The sequence below is a fragment of the Engystomops pustulosus genome, chromosome 6 (genome assembly GCF_040894005.1).
Source record: "Engystomops pustulosus chromosome 6, aEngPut4.maternal, whole genome shotgun sequence".
Taxonomy (NCBI): Eukaryota; Metazoa; Chordata; class Amphibia; order Anura; family Leptodactylidae; genus Engystomops; species Engystomops pustulosus.
Window position 1 is genome coordinate 1,159,517 of NC_092416.1, and position 15,877 is coordinate 1,175,393.

Here is a 15,877-nt window from a genome sequence, read left to right on the forward strand (position 1 = left end):
CTCTCCTCTAGGTGTAGAGGATGACCCCTGTCTATGGTGATGGTAGAACCTCCTCTCATCTAGGTGTAGAGGATGCCCCCTGTCTATGGTGATGGTAGAACCTCCTCTCCTCTAGGTGTAGAGGATGTCCCCTGTCTATAGTGATAGTAGAACCTCCTCTCCTCTAGGTGTAGAGGATTTCCCCTGTCTATGGTGATGGTAGAACCTTCTCTCCTCTTGGTGTAGAGGAAGCTCCCTGTCTATGGTGATGGTAGAACCTCCTCTCCTCTAGGTGTAGAGGATGCCCCCTGTCTATGGTGATGGTAGAACCTCCTCTCCTCTAGGTGTAGAGGATGCCCCTGTCTATGGTGATGGTAGAACCACTTCTGCTCTAGGTGTAGAGGATGTCCCCTGTCTATGGTGATGGTAGAACCTCCTCTCCTCTAGGTGTAGAGGATGCCTCCTGTCTATGGAGATGATAGAACCTCCTCTCCTCTAGGAGTAGAGGATGCCCCCTGTCTATAGTGATGATAGAACCTCCTCTCCTCTAGGTGTAGTGGATGCCCCCTGTCTATGGTGATGGTAGAACCTCCTCCCCTCTAGGTGTAGAGGATGCTCCTGTCTATGGTGATGGTAGAACCTCCTCTCCTCTAGGTGTAGAGGATGTCGCCTGTCTATGGTGATGGTAGAACCTCCTCTCCTCTAGGTGTAGAGGATGCCTCCTGTCTATGGAGATGATAGAACCTCCTCTCCTCTAGGAGTAGAGGATGCCCCCTGTCTATAGTGATGATAGAACCTCCTCTCCTCTAGGTGTAGTGGATGCCCCCTGTCTATGGTGATGGTAGAACCTCCTCTGCTCTAGGTGTAGAGGATGCCCCCTGTCTATGGTGATGGTAGAACCTCCTCTCCTATAGATGTAGAGGATGTCCCCTGTCTATGGTGATGGTAGAACCTCCTCTCCTGTAGGTGTAGAGGATGGTCCCTGTCTATAGTGATAGTAGAACCTCCTCTCCTCTAGGTGTAGAGGATGTCCTCTGTCTATAGTGATAGTAGAACCTCCTCTACTCTAGGTGTAGTAGATGCCCCCTGTCTATGGTGATGGTAGAACCTCCTCTACTCTAGGTGCAGTAGATGCCCCCTGTCTATGGTGATGGTAGAACCTCCTCTCCTCTCAGTGTAGAGGATGCCCCCTGTCTATGGTGATGGTAGAACCTCCTTTCCTCTAGGTGTAGAGAATGCCCCCCTTCTATGGTGATGGTAGATCCTCCGCTCCTCTAGGTTTAGAGGATGCCCCCTGTCTACAGTGATGGTAGAACCTCCTCTCCTCTAGGTGTAGAGGATGACCCCTGTCTATGGTGATGGTAGAACCTCCTCTCATCTAGGTGTAGAGGATGCCCCCTGTCTATGGTGATGGTAGAACCTCCTCTCCTCTAGGTGTAGAGGATGTCCCCTGTCTATAGTGATAGTAGAACCTCCTCTCCTCTAGGTGTAGAGGATTTCCCCTGTCTATGGTGATGGTAGAACCTTCTCTCCTCTTGGTGTAGAGGAAGCTCCCTGTCTATGGTGATGGTAGAACCTCCTCTCCTCTAGGTGTAGAGGATGCCCCCTGTCTATGGTGATGGTAGAACCTCCTCTCCTCTAGGTGTAGAGGATGCCCCTGTCTATGGTGATGGTAGAACCACTTCTGCTCTAGGTGTAGAGGATGTCCCCTGTCTATGGTGATGGTAGAACCTCCTCTCCTCTAGGTGTAGAGGATGCCTCCTGTCTATGGAGATGATAGAACCTCCTCTCCTCTAGGAGTAGAGGATGCCCCCTGTCTATAGTGATGATAGAACCTCCTCTCCTCTAGGTGTAGTGGATGCCCCCTGTCTATGGTGATGGTAGAACCTCCTCCCCTCTAGGTGTAGAGGATGCTCCTGTCTATGGTGATGGTAGAACCTCCTCTCCTCTAGGTGTAGAGGATGTCCCCTGTCTATAGTGATGGTAGAACCTCCTCTCCTCTAGGTGTAGAGGATGCCTCCTGTCTATGGAGATGATAGAACCTCCTCTCCTCTAGGAGTAGAGGATGCCCCCTGTCTATAGTGATGATAGAACCTCCTCTCCTCTAGGTGTAGTGGATGCCCCCTGTCTATGGTGATGGTAGAACCTGCTCCCCTCTAGGTGTAGAGGATGCTCCTGTCTATGGTGATGGTAGAACCTCCTCTCCTCTAGGTGTAGAGGATACCCCCTGTATATGGTGATGGTAGAACCTCCTCTCCTCTAGGTGTAGAGGATGTCCCCTGTCTATGTTGATGGTATAACCTCCTCTGCTCTAGCTGTAGAGGATGCCTGTTGTCTATGGTGAAGGTAGAACCTCCTCTCCTCTAGGTGTAGAGGATCCCCCTGTCTATGGTGATGGTAGAACCTCCTCTCCTCTAGGTGTAGAGGATGTCCCCTGTCTATGGTGATGGTAGAATCTCCTCTCCTCTAGGTGTAGAGGATGCCCCCTGTCTATGGTGAAGGTAAAACCTCCTCTCCTCTAGGTGTAGAGGATGCCCCCTGTCTATGGTGATGGTAGAACCTCCTCTATTCTAGGTGTAGAGGATGCCCCCTGTCTATGGTGATGGTAGAACCTCCTCTCCTCTAGGTGTGGAGGATGCCCCCTGTCTATGGTGATGGTAGAACCTCCTCTCCTCTAGGTGTGGAGGATGCCCCCTGTCTATGGTGATGGTAGAACCTCCTCTCCTCTAGGTGTAGAGGATGCCCCCTGTCTATGGTGATGGTAGAACCTCCTCTTCTTTAGGTGTAGAGGATGCCCCCTGTGTATGGTGATGGTAGAACCTCCTCTCTTCTAGGTGTAGAGGATGCCCCCTGTCTATGGTGATGGTAGAACCTCCTCTCCTCTAGGTGTAGAGGATGTCCCCTGTCTATGGTGATTGCAGAACCTCCTCTTCTCTAGGTGTAGAGGATACCCCTGTGTATGGTGATTGCAGAACCTCCTCTCCTCTAGGTTTAGAGGATGCCTCCTGTCTATGGTGATGGTAGAATCTCCTCTCCTCTAGGTGTAGAGGATGTCCCCTGTCTATGGTGATTGCAGAACCTCCTCTTCTCTAGGTGTAGAGGATGCCCCCTGTGTATGGTGATGGTAGAATCTCCTCTCCTCTAGGTGTAGAGGATGCCCCCTATCTATGGTGATGGTAGTACCTCCTCTCCTCTAGGTGTAGAGGATGCCCCTGTCTATGGTGATGGTAGAACCTTCTCTCCTCTAGGTGTAGAGGATGTACCCCTGTCTATGATGATGGTAGAACCTCCTCTCTTCTAGGTTTAGAGGATGCCTCCTGTCTATGGTGATGGTAGAACCTCCTCTCCTCTAGGTGTAGAGGATGCCCCCTGTCTATGGTGATGGTAGAACCTCCTCTGCTCTAGGTGTAGAGGATGCCCTCTGTCTATGGTGATGGTAGCACCTTTACTCCTCTAGGTGTAGAGGATGCCCCCTCTCTATTATGATGGTAGAACCTCCTCTCCTCTAGGTGTAGAGGATGCCCCCTGTCTATTATGATGGTAGAACCTCCTCTCCTCTAGGTGTAGAGGATGCTCCCTGTCTGTGGTGATGGTAGAACCTCCTCTCCTCTAGGTGTAGAGGATACCCCCTGTCTATGGTGATGGTAGAACCTCCTCTCCTATAGATGTAGAGGATGTCCCCTGTCTATGGTGATGGTTGAACCTCCTCTCCTCTAGAAGTAGAGAATACCCCCTGTCTATGGTGATGGTAGAACCTCCTCTCCTGTAGGTGTAGAGGATTCGCCTCTCCTCTAGGTGTAGAGGATGCCCCCTGTCTATGATGATGGTAGAACCTCCTCTCCTCTAGGTGTAGAGGATGCCCCCTGTCTATGGTGATGGTAGACCCGCCTCTCCTCTAGGTGTAGATGATGCCCCCTGTCTATGGTGATGGTAGAGCCGCCTCTTCTCTAGGCGTAGAGGATGTCCCCTGTCTATGGTGATGGTAGAACCTCCTCTCCTCTAGGTGTAGAGGATGCCTCCTCTCTATGGTGATGGTAGAGCCGCCTCTCCTCTAGGTGTAGAGGATTCCCCCTGTCTATGGTGATGGTAGAACCTCCTCTCCTCTAGGTGTAGAGGATGCCCCCTGTCTAGAGGATGCCCCCTGTCTATGGTGATGATAGAACCTCCTCTCCTCTCGGTGTAGGGGATGCCCCTATCTATGGTGATGGTAGAACCTCCTCTCCTCTAGGTATAGAGGATGCCCCCTGTCTATGGTGATGTCAGAACCTCCTCTCCTCTAGGTGTAGAGGATGCCCCTGTCTATGGTGATGGTAGAACCTCCTCTCCTCTAGGTGTAGAGGATGCCCCCTTGTCCTGGCCACAGGCCTAGGTATAAAAAGATCTTTGGAGAGATCCTTGTACTGTCCGTTCAGGTATTTGTACATTGTAATGAGGTCTCCCCTCAGTTGTCTTTTTTTCTTAAAATAAATAACCCCCATTCCCCTAATAATCCTGGTTGCTCTCCTCTGCACCCTTTTCAGCTCTACTATGTCCTTTTTATACACTGGTGCCCAAAACTGTCCACAATATTTCATGTGTGGTCTGACCAGGGATTTGCATAAGGGCAAAACTATGGGGCACATTTACTACGGGACCGAATCACATTTTTCCGCCGCGTTTTCTGAATTTTACCGTCTTGCGCAGAATTGCCCCGGGTTTTTGGAGCACGCGATCAGATTGTGTTGCATCGGCACTGGCTTGCATGCGACGTAAAACCCGTCGGATTCGGAAAAACCACGCTATTTAAAAAAAAAGTGTCGCTACATGCGCCAGGAATAGCTTGGTAAACTCCGGTGGACCTTGGCGGACCTTGGCGCAGCAGCAACACCTGGTGGACATCGGGCTCACGACCTTAGTGAATCGCCGAAAGACCCGAATCCTCGTTGGAGAACGCGCCGCTGGATCGCATCAGGACCGTGAAAGTAAATTACCCCATTGTCCTTCTTATGAGATTCTATTCCTCTCTTGATACATCCCATAATTTTATTTGCTTTAGCAGCAGCCGCCTGGCTCTGGTCACTAAAATTAAGTTTACCATCCACCAATACCTCCAAGTCTTTTTCAGCTGCAGTTTTACCAAGTAATTGACTGTTTAGAACATTATTATACTTTTTGTTTCCATGGCCCAAGTGCATAACTTTACATTTATCTACATTAAACCTCATCAACCATTTCTCTGCCCACTCCTCAAGCTTCCACAGATCCCTCTGTAATGCTAAACTATCGACCTCAGTATTTATTACTTTACACAGCTTAGTATCATCTGCAAATATTGAAACTTGACTGTGTAAACCCACTACAAGGTCATTAATAAAAATATTAAACAGAAATGCCCCCAATACTGACCCCTGTGGCCCCAATACTGACCCCTGTGGCCCCAAAACTGACCCCTGTGACCCCAATACTGACCCCTGTGGCCTCCACTGGTAACATTAACCCAATCTGAGAATGCGCCCTCTGTTTTCCATCACTAAGCCAATTACTTACCCAAATACAAAGATTTTCTCCTAGTCTTAGTAGCCTCATTTTATGTACCAACATTTTATGCGGCACGGTGTCAAATGACATGGAAAACAACAGATACTTAACATCCACAGCGTTCCCCAGATCCAGTCAGGAATTTACTTCCTCGGAGAAGCCAATGAGATTAGTCTGACAGGACTGATCTCTCATAACCCCGATTTTGATGCTGGGCTATAAAGTTATGTGAAGTGAGATATTCCAGGATAGCATCTCTAACAAACCACTCAAATATTTTCCCCATAAAAGTTAGACCCACAGGTCTGCAGTTTCCAGGATCGCTTTTTGATCTTTTTTTGCACACTGGCACCACATTTGCTATGTGCCAGTAGTTTTAAACAGAATCTGTCCTCTAGGAATCTTCAAATATTAGAAATAATGGTCTGTCTGTCACGGTGTATGCCATCTGGGCCCGGCGATTCCTCTTCCCCCTCCACCATGACCCCCCAGGTTATTCCTCATCCCCCTCCACCATGACCCCCCAGGTTATTCCTCATCTCCCGCCACCATGACCCCCAGGTTATTCCTCAGCTCCCTCCACCATGATCCCCAGGTTATTCCTCAGCTCCCTCCACCATGACCCCCAGGTTATTCCACATCTCCCTCCACCATGACACCCAGGTTATTCCGCATCTCCCTCCACCATGACCTCCAGGTTATTCCTCATCTATCCCCACCATGACCCCCAGGTTATTCCTCATCTCCCTCCACCATGACCCCCAGGTTATTCCTCATCTATCCCCCCCATGACCCCCAGGTTATTCCTCATCTCCCTCCACCATGACCCCCAGGTTATTCCTCATCTCCCTCCACCATGACCCTCAGGTTATTCCTCATCTCCCTCCACCATGACCCCAGGTTATTCCTCATCTATCCCACCCATGACCCCCAGGTTATTCCTCATCTCCCTCCACCATGAGCCCCAGGTTATTCCTCATCTCCTTCCACCATGACCCCCAGGTTATTCCTCATCTCTCTCCACCTTGACCCCCAGGTTATTCCTCATCTCCCTCCACCATGACCCCAGGTTATTCCTCATCTATCCCCCCCCCCCATGACCCCCAGGTCATTCCTCATCTCCCTCCACCATGAGCCCCAGGTTATTCCTCATCTCCTTCCACTATGACCCCCAGGTTATTCCTCATCTTTCTCCACTAGGACCCCCAGGTTAATCCTCACCCCCCCCCCATCAGGACCCCCAGGTTATTCCTCATCCCCCTCCATCATGACCCCCCAGGTTATTCCTCATCTCCCGCCACCATGACCCCCAGGTTATTCCTCAGCTCCCTCCACCATGACCACCAGGTTATTCCTCAGCTCCCTCCACCATGACCCTCAGGTTATTCCTCATCTCCCTCCACCATGACCCCAGGTTATTCCTCATCTATCCCACCCATGACCCCCAGGTTATTCCTCATCTCCCTCCACCATGAGCCCCAGGTTATTCCTCATCTCCCTCCACCATGACCCCAGGTTATTCCTCATCTATCCCACCCATGACCCCCAGGTTATTCCTCATCTCCCTCCACCATGAGCCCCAGGTTATTCCTCATCTCCTTCCACCATGACCCCCAGGTTATTCCTCATCTCTCTCCACCTTGACCCCCAGGTTATTCCTCATCTCCCTCCACCATGACCCCAGGTTATTCCTCATCTATCCCCCCCCCCATGACCCCCAGGTCATTCCTCATCTCCCTCCACCATGAGCCCCAGGTTATTCCTCATCTCCTTCCACTATGACCCCCAGGTTATTCCTCATCTTTCTCCACTAGGACCCCCAGGTTAATCCTTACCCCCCCCCATCAGGACCCCCAGGTTATTCCTCATCCCCCTCCACCATGACCCCCCAGGTTATTCCTCATCTCCCGCCACCATGACCCCCAGGTTATTCCTCATCTCCCTCCATCATTATCCCCAGGTAAATCCTTATCTCCCTCCACCATGACCCCAGGTTACTCCTCATCTCCCTCCATCATTATCCCAGGTTATTCCTCATCTCCCTCCACCATGACCCTCAGGTTATTCCTCATATCCCTCCACCATGACCCCAGGTTATTCCTCATCTCCCTCCATCATTATCCCCAGGTTATTCCTCATCTCCCTCCACCATGACCCCCAGGTTATTCCTCATCTCCCTCCACCATGACCCCAGGTTATTCCTCATCTCACTCAATCATTATCCCCTGGTTATTTCTTATCTCCCTCCACCATGACCCCAAGGTTATTCCTTATCTCCCTCCACCATGACCTCCAGGTTATTCCTCATCTCTCTCCACCATGACCCCCAGGTTATTCCTTATCTCCCTCCACCATGACCACTAGGTTATTCCTTATCTCCCTCCACCATGACCCCCAGGTTATTCCTTATCTCCCTCCATCATGACCCCCAGGTTATTCCTCATCTCACTCCACCATGACCCCCAGGTTATTCCTCATCTCCATCCACCATGACCCCCAGGTTATTCCTCATCCCCCTCCACCAGGACCCCCAGGTTATTCCTCATCTCCCTCCACCATGAGCCCCAGGTTATTCCTCATCTCCCTCCCCCATGACCCCCAGGTTATTCCTTATCCCCCTCCCTTATGACCCCCAGGTTATTCCTCATCTCTCTCCAGCATGACCCCCAGGTTATTCCTCATCCCCCTCCACCAGGACCCTCAGGTTATTCCTCATCTCCTTCCATCATGACCCCTAGGTTATTCCTCATCTCCCTCCTCCATGACCCCCAGGTTATTCCTCATCTCTCTCCACCATGACCCCCAGGTTATTCCTCATCTCCCTCCACCATGACCCCCAGGTTATTCCTCATCCCCCTCCACCAGGACCCCCAGGTTATTCCTCATCTCCCTCCACCATGAGCCCCAGGTTATTCCTCATCTCCTTTCACCATGAGCCCCAGGTTATTCCTCATCTATACCCCCCATGACCCCCTGGTTATTCCTCATCTCCCTCCCCCATGACCCCCAGGTTATATCTCATCCCCTTCCCCGATGACCCCATGGTTATTCCTCATCTCCCTCCACCAGGACCCCCTGTTTATTCCTCATCTCCCTCCTCCATGACCCCCAGGTTATTCCTCATCTCTCTCCACCATGACCCCCAGGTTATTCCTCATCTCCCTCCACCAGGACCCCCTGTTTATTCCTCATCTCCCTCCACCATGAGCCCCAGGTTATTCCTCATCTTCTTCCACCATGAGCCCCAGGTTATTCCTCATCTATACCCCCCATGACCCCCTGGTTATTCCTCATCTCCCTCCCCCATGACCCCCAGGTTTTACCTCATCCCCTTCCCCAATGAACCCATGGTTATTCCTCTTCTCCCTCCACCAGGAGACCTTGGTTATTTCTCAACTCCTTCCATTATGACCCCCAGGTTATTCCTCATCTCCTTCCACCATGACCCCCAGGTTATTCCTCATCTCCCTCCACCATGACCCCCAGGTTATTCCTCATCTCCTTCCACCATGACCCCCAGGTTATTCCTCATCTATCCCCCCCATGACCCCCAGGTCATTCCTCATCTCCCTCCACCATGACCCCCAGGTTATTCCTCATCTCGCTCCACCATGACCCCCAGGTTATTCGTCATCTCCTTCCACCATGACCCCCAGGTTATTCCTCATCTATCCCCCCCATGACCCCCAGGTTATTCCTCATCTCCCTCCACCAGGAACCCCAGGTTATTCCTCATCTCCCTCCACCATGAGCCCCAGGTTATTCCTCATCTCCTTTCACCATGAGCCCCAGGTTATTCCTCATCTATACCCCCCATGACCCCCTGGTTATTCCTCATCTCCCTCCCCCATGACCCCCAGGTTATATCTCATCCCCTTCCCCGATGACCCCATGGTTATTCCTAATCTCCCTCCACCAGGACCCCCTGGTTATTCCTCATCTCCCTCCTCCATGACCCCCAGGTTATTCCTCATCTCCCTCCACCATGACCCCCAGGTTATTCCTTATCTCCTTCCACCATGACCCCCAGGTTATTCCTCATCTATCCCCCCCATGACCCCCAGGTTATTCCTCATCTCGCTCCACCATGACCCCCAGGTTATTCCTCATCTCCTTCCACCATGACCCCCAGGTTATTCCTCATCTATCCCCCCCCATGACCCCCAGGTTATTCCTCATCTCCCTCCACCATGACCCTCAGGTTATTCCTCATCTCCCTCCACCATGACCCCCAGGTTATTCCTCATCTCCCTCCACCACAACCCCCTGGTTATTCCTCATCTATCCCCCCCATGACCCCCAGGTTATTCCTCATCTCCCTCCACCATGACCCTCAGGTAATTCCTCATCTCCCTCCACCATGACCCCCAGGTTATTCCTCATCTCCCTCCACCATGACCTCCAGGTTATTCCTCATCTCTCTCCACCATGACCCCCAGGTTATTCCTTATCTCCCTCCACCATGACCCCCAGGTTATTCCTTATCTCCCTCCATCATGACCCCCAGGTTATTCCTCATCTCCCTCCACCATGACCCCCAGGTTTTTCCTTATCTCCTAACACCATGACTTCCAGGTTATTTCTTATCTCTATCCATCATGACCCCCAGGTTATTCCTCATCTCACTCCACCATGACCCCCAGGTTATTCCTCATCTCTCTCCACCATGACCCCCAGGTTATTCCTTATCTCCCTCCACCATGACCCCCAGGTTATTCCTCATCTCTCTCCCCCATGACCCCCAGGTTATTCCTCATCTCCATCCACCATGAACCCCAGGTTATTCCTCATCCCCTCCACCAGGACCCCCAGCTAATTCCTCATCTCCCACCACCATGACCCCCAGGTTATTCCTTATCTTCCTCCATCATGACCTCCAGGTTATTCCTCATCTCCCTCCACCATGAGCCCCAGGTTTTTTTTCATCTCCCTCCACCATAACCCTCAGGTTATTCCTCATCTCCCTCCCCCATGAACCCCAGGTTATTCCTCATCCCCCTCCCCTATGACCCCCAGGTTATTCCTCATCTCTCTCCAGCATGACCTCCAGTTTATTCTTCATCTCCATCCACCATGACCCCCAGGTTATTCCTCATCCCCCTCCACCAGGACCCCCAGGTTATTCCTCATCTCCTTCCATCATGACCCCCAGATTATTCCTCATCTCCCTCCACCATGACCCCCAGGTTATACCTCATCTCCCTCCACCATGACCCCCAGGTTATTCCTCATCTCTCTCCACCATGACCCCCAGGTTATACCTCATCTCCCTCCACCATGACCCCCAGGTTATTCCTCATCCCCCTCCACCAGGACCCCCAGGTTATTCCTCATCTCCCTCCACCATGAGCCCCAGGTTATTCCTCATCTCCTTCCACCATGAGCCCCAGGTTATTCCTCATCTATACCCCCCATGACCCCCAGGTTATACCTCATCCCCTTCCCCGATGACCCCATGGTTATTCCTCATCTCCCTCCACCAGGACCCCCTGGTTATTTCTCATCTCCTTCCACTATGACCCCCAGGTTATTCCTCATCTCCCTCCACCATGACCCCCAGGTTATTCTTCATCTCCCTCCACCATGACCCCCAGGTTATTCCTCATCTCCCTCCACCATGACCCCCTGGTTATTCCTCATCTATCCCCCCCATGACCCCCAGGTTATTCCTCATCTCCCTCCACCATGACCCCCAGGTTATTCCTCATCTCCCTCCACCATGACCCCCAGGTTATTCCTTATCTTCCTCCATCATGACCTCCAGGTTAATCCTCATCTCCATTCACCATGACCCCCAGGTTATTCCTCATCCCCCTCCACCAGGACCCCCAGGTTATTCCTCATCTCCCTCCACCATGACCCCCAGGTTATTCCTCATCTCTCTCCACCATGACCCCCAGGTTATTCCTCATCCCCCTCCACCAGGACCCCCAGGTTATTCCTCATCCCCCTCCACCAGGACCCCCAGGTTATTCCTCATCTCCCTCCACCATGACCCCCAGGTTATTCCTCATCCCCCTCCACCATGACCCCCAGGTTATTCCTTATCTCCCTCCACCATGACCCCCAGGTTATTCCTCATCTCCTTCCACCATGACCCCCAGGTTATTCCTCATCTATCCCCCCCATGACCCCCAGGTTATTCCTCATCTCCCTCCACCATAACCCTCAGGTTATTCCTCATCTCCCTCCCCCATGACCCCCAGGTTATTCCTCATCCCCCTCCCCTATGACCCCCAGGTTATTCCTCATCTCCCTCCACTATCACCTCCAGGTTATTCCTAAATTCTTCATCTCCATCCACCACGACCCCCAGGTTATTCCTCATCTCCATCCAGCATGGCCCCAGGTTATTCCTCATCTCCTTCCACCATGACCCCCAGGTTATTCCTCATCCCCCTCCACCATGACCCCCAGGTTATACCTCATCTCCTTCCATCATGACCCCCAGGTTATTCCTCATCTCTCTCCACCATGACCCCCAGGTTATTCCTCATCCCCCTCCACCAGGACCCCCAGGTTATTCCTCATCCCCCTCCACCAGGACCCCCAGGTTATTCCTCATCTCCCTCCACCATGAGCCCCAGGTTATTCCTCATCTCCTTCCACCATGAGCCCCAGGTTATTCCTCATCTATACCCCCCATGACCCCCCGGTTATACCTCATCCCCTTCCCCGATGACCCCATGGTTATTCCTCATCTCCCTTCACCAGGACCCCCTGGTTATTTCTCATCTTCTTCCACTATGACCCCCAGGTTATTCCTCATCTCCCTCCACCATGACCCCCAGGTTATTCCTCATCTCCCTCCACCATGACCCCCAGGTTATTCCTCATCTCCTTCCACCATGACCCCCAGGTTATTCCTCATCTATCCCCCCCATGACCCCCAGGTTATTCCTCATCTCCCTCCACCATGACTCCCAGGTTATTCCTTATCTCCCTCCACCATGACCCCCAGGTTATTCCTCATCTCCTTCCACCATGACCCCCAGGTTATTCCTCATCCCCCTCCACCAGGACCCCCAGGTTATTCCTCATCTCCTTCCATCATGACCCCCAGGTTATTCCTCATCTCCCTCCACCATGAGCCCCAGGTTATTCCTCATCTATCCCCCCCATGACCCCCAGGTTATTCCTCATCTCCTTCCACCATGACTCCCAGGTTATTCCTCATCTATCCCCCCCATGACCCCCAGGTTATTCCTCATCTCCCTCCACCATGACCCCCTGGTTATTCCTCATCTCCTTCCACCATGAGCCCCAGGTTATTCCTCATCTATCCCCCCATGACCCCCAGGTTATTCCTCATCTCCCTCCACCATGACCCTCAGGTTATTCCTCATCTCCCTCCACCATGACCCCCAGGTTATTCCTCATCTCCCTCCACCATGACCCCCAGGTTATTCCTCATCTCCCTCCACCATGACCCCCTGGTTATTCCTCATCTCCCTCCACCATGACCCCCTGGTTATTCCTCATCTCCTTCCACCATGACCCCCAGTTTATTCCTCATCTATCCCCCCATGACCCCCAGGTTATTCCTCATCTCCCTCCACCATGACCCCCAGGTTATTCCTCATCTCACTCCACCATGACCCACAGGTTATTCCTTATCTATCCCCCCATGACCCCCAGGTTATTCCTCATCTCCCTCCACCATGACCCTCAGGTTATTCCTCATCTCCCTCCACCATGACCCCCAGGTTATTCCTTATCTCCATTCACCATGACCCCCAGGTTATTCCTCATCCCCCTCCACCAGGACCCCCAGGTTATTCCTCATCTCCTTCCATCATGACCCCCAGGTTATTCCTCATCTCCCTCCACCATGACCCCCAGGTTATACCTCATCTCCCTCCACCATGACCCCCAGGTTATTCCTCATCTCCCTCCACCATGACCCCCAGGTTATACCTCATCTCCCTCCACCATGACCCCCAGGTTATTCCTCATCCCCCTCCACCAGGACCCCCAGGTTATTCCTCATCTCCCTCCACCATTAGCCCCAGGTTATTCCTCATCTCCTTCCACCATGAGCCCCAGGTTATTCCTCATCTATACCCCCCATGACCCCCAGGTTATACCTCATCCCCTTCCCCGATGACCCCATGGTTATTCCTCATCTCCCTCCACCAGGACCCCCTGGTTATTTCTCATCTCCTTCCACTATGACCCCCAGGTTATTCCTCATCTCCCTCCACCATGACCCCCAGGTTATTCCTCATCTCCCCCCACCATGACCCCCAGGTTATTCCTCATCTCCCTCCACCATGACCCCCTGGTTATTCCTCATCTATCCCCCCCATGACCCCCAGGTTATTCCTCATCTCCCTCCACCATGACCCCCAGGTTATTCCTCATCTCTCTCCCCCATGACCCCCAGGTTATTCCTCATCTCCATCCACCATGAACCCCAGGTTATTCCTCATCCCCCTCCACCAGGACCCCCAGGTAATTCCTCATCTCCCTCCACCATGACCCCCAGGTTATTCCTTATCTTCCTCCATCATGACCTCCAGGTTAATCCTCATCTCCATTCACCATGACCCCCAGGTTATTCCTCATCCCCCTCCACCAGGACCCCCAGGTTATTCCTCATCTCCCTCCACCATGACCCCCAGGTTATTCCTCATCTCTCTCCACCATGACCCCCAGGTTATTCCTCATCCCCCTCCACCAGGACCCCCAGGTTATTCCTCATCCCCCTCCACCAGGACCCCCAGGTTATTCCTCATCTCCCTCCACCATGACCCCCAGGTTATTCCTCATCCCCCTCCACCATGACCCCCAGGTTATTCCTTATCTCCCTCCACCATGACCCCCAGGTTATTCCTCATCTCCTTCCACCATGACCCCCAGGTTATTCCTCATCTATCCCCCCCATGACCCCCAGGTTATTCCTCATCTCCCTCCACCATAACCCTCAGGTTATTCCTCATCTCCCTCCCCCATGACCCCCAGGTTATTCCTCATCCCCCTCCCCTATGACCCCCAGGTTATTCCTCATCTCTCTCCAGCATGACCCCCAGTTTATTCCTCATCTCCATCCACCATGACCCCCAGTTTATTCCTCATCTCCATCCACCATGACCCCCAGGTTATTCCTCATCCCCCTCCACCAGGACCCCCAGGTTATTCCTCATCTCCTTCCATCATGACCCCCAGGTTATTCCTCATCCCCTCCACCAGGACCCCCAGGTTATTCCTCATCCCCCTCCACCAGGACCCCCAGGTTATTCCTCATCTCCCTCCACCATGAGCCCCAGGTTATTCCTCATCTCCTTCCACCATGAGCCCCAGGTTATTCCTCATCTATACCCCCCATGACCCCCAGGTTATACCTCATCCCCTTCCCCGATGACCCCATGGTTATTCCTCATCTCCCTTCACCAGGACCCCCTGGTTATTTCTCATCTCCTTCCACTATGACCCCCAGGTTATTCCTCATCTCCCTCCACCATGACCCCCAGGTTATTCCTCATCTCCCTCCACCATGACCCCCAGGTTATTCCTCATCTCCTTCCACCATGACCCCCAGGTTATTCCTCATCTATCCCCCCCATGACCCCCAGGTTATTCCTCATCTCCCTCCACCATGACCCCCAGGTTATTCCTTATCTCCCTCCACCATGACCCCCAGGTTATACCTCATCTCCTTCCACCATGACCCCCAGGTTATTCCTCATCCCCCTCCACCAGGACCCCCAGGTTATTCCTCATCTCCTTCCATCATGACCCCCAGGTTATTCCTCATCTCCCTCCACCATGAGCCCCAGGTTATTCCTCATCTATCCCCCCCATGACCCCCAGGTTATTCCTCATCTCCTTCCACCATGACTCCCAGGTTATTCCTCATCTATCCCCCCCATGACCCCCAGGTTATTCCTCATCTCCCTCCACCATGACCCCCAGGTTATTCCCCATCTCCCTCCACCATGACCCCCAGGTTATTCCTCATCTCCCTCCACCATGACCCCCTGGTTATTCCTCATCTCCCTCCACCATGACCCCCTGGTTATTCCTCATCTCCTTCCACCATGACCCCCAGTTTATTCCTCATCTATCCCCCCATGACCCCCAGGTTATTCCTCATCTCCCTCCACCATGACCCCCAGGTTATTCCTCATCTCACTCCACCATGACCCACAGGTTATTCCTTATCTATCCCCCCATGACCCCCAGGTTATTCCTCATCTCCCTCCACCATGACCCTCAGGTTATTCCTCATCTCCCTCCACCATGACCCCCAGGTTATTCCTCATCTCCATTCACCATGACCCCCAGGTTATTCCTAATCTCCCTCCACCATGACCCCCAGGTTATTCCTCATCTCCTTCCATCATGACCCCCAGGTTATTCCTCCTCTCCTGTTTTAGCA

General features: G+C 52.5%; 1 protein-coding gene across 1 annotated transcript in view; it reads right to left on the reverse strand.

Moving 5' to 3' along the window:
• Positions 1-15,877, reverse strand: part of LOC140065248 (cell adhesion molecule CEACAM1-like) — a 196,729-nt gene that overhangs the window by 26,703 nt on the left and 154,149 nt on the right. The gene's annotated exons all lie outside the window — the stretch shown is intronic.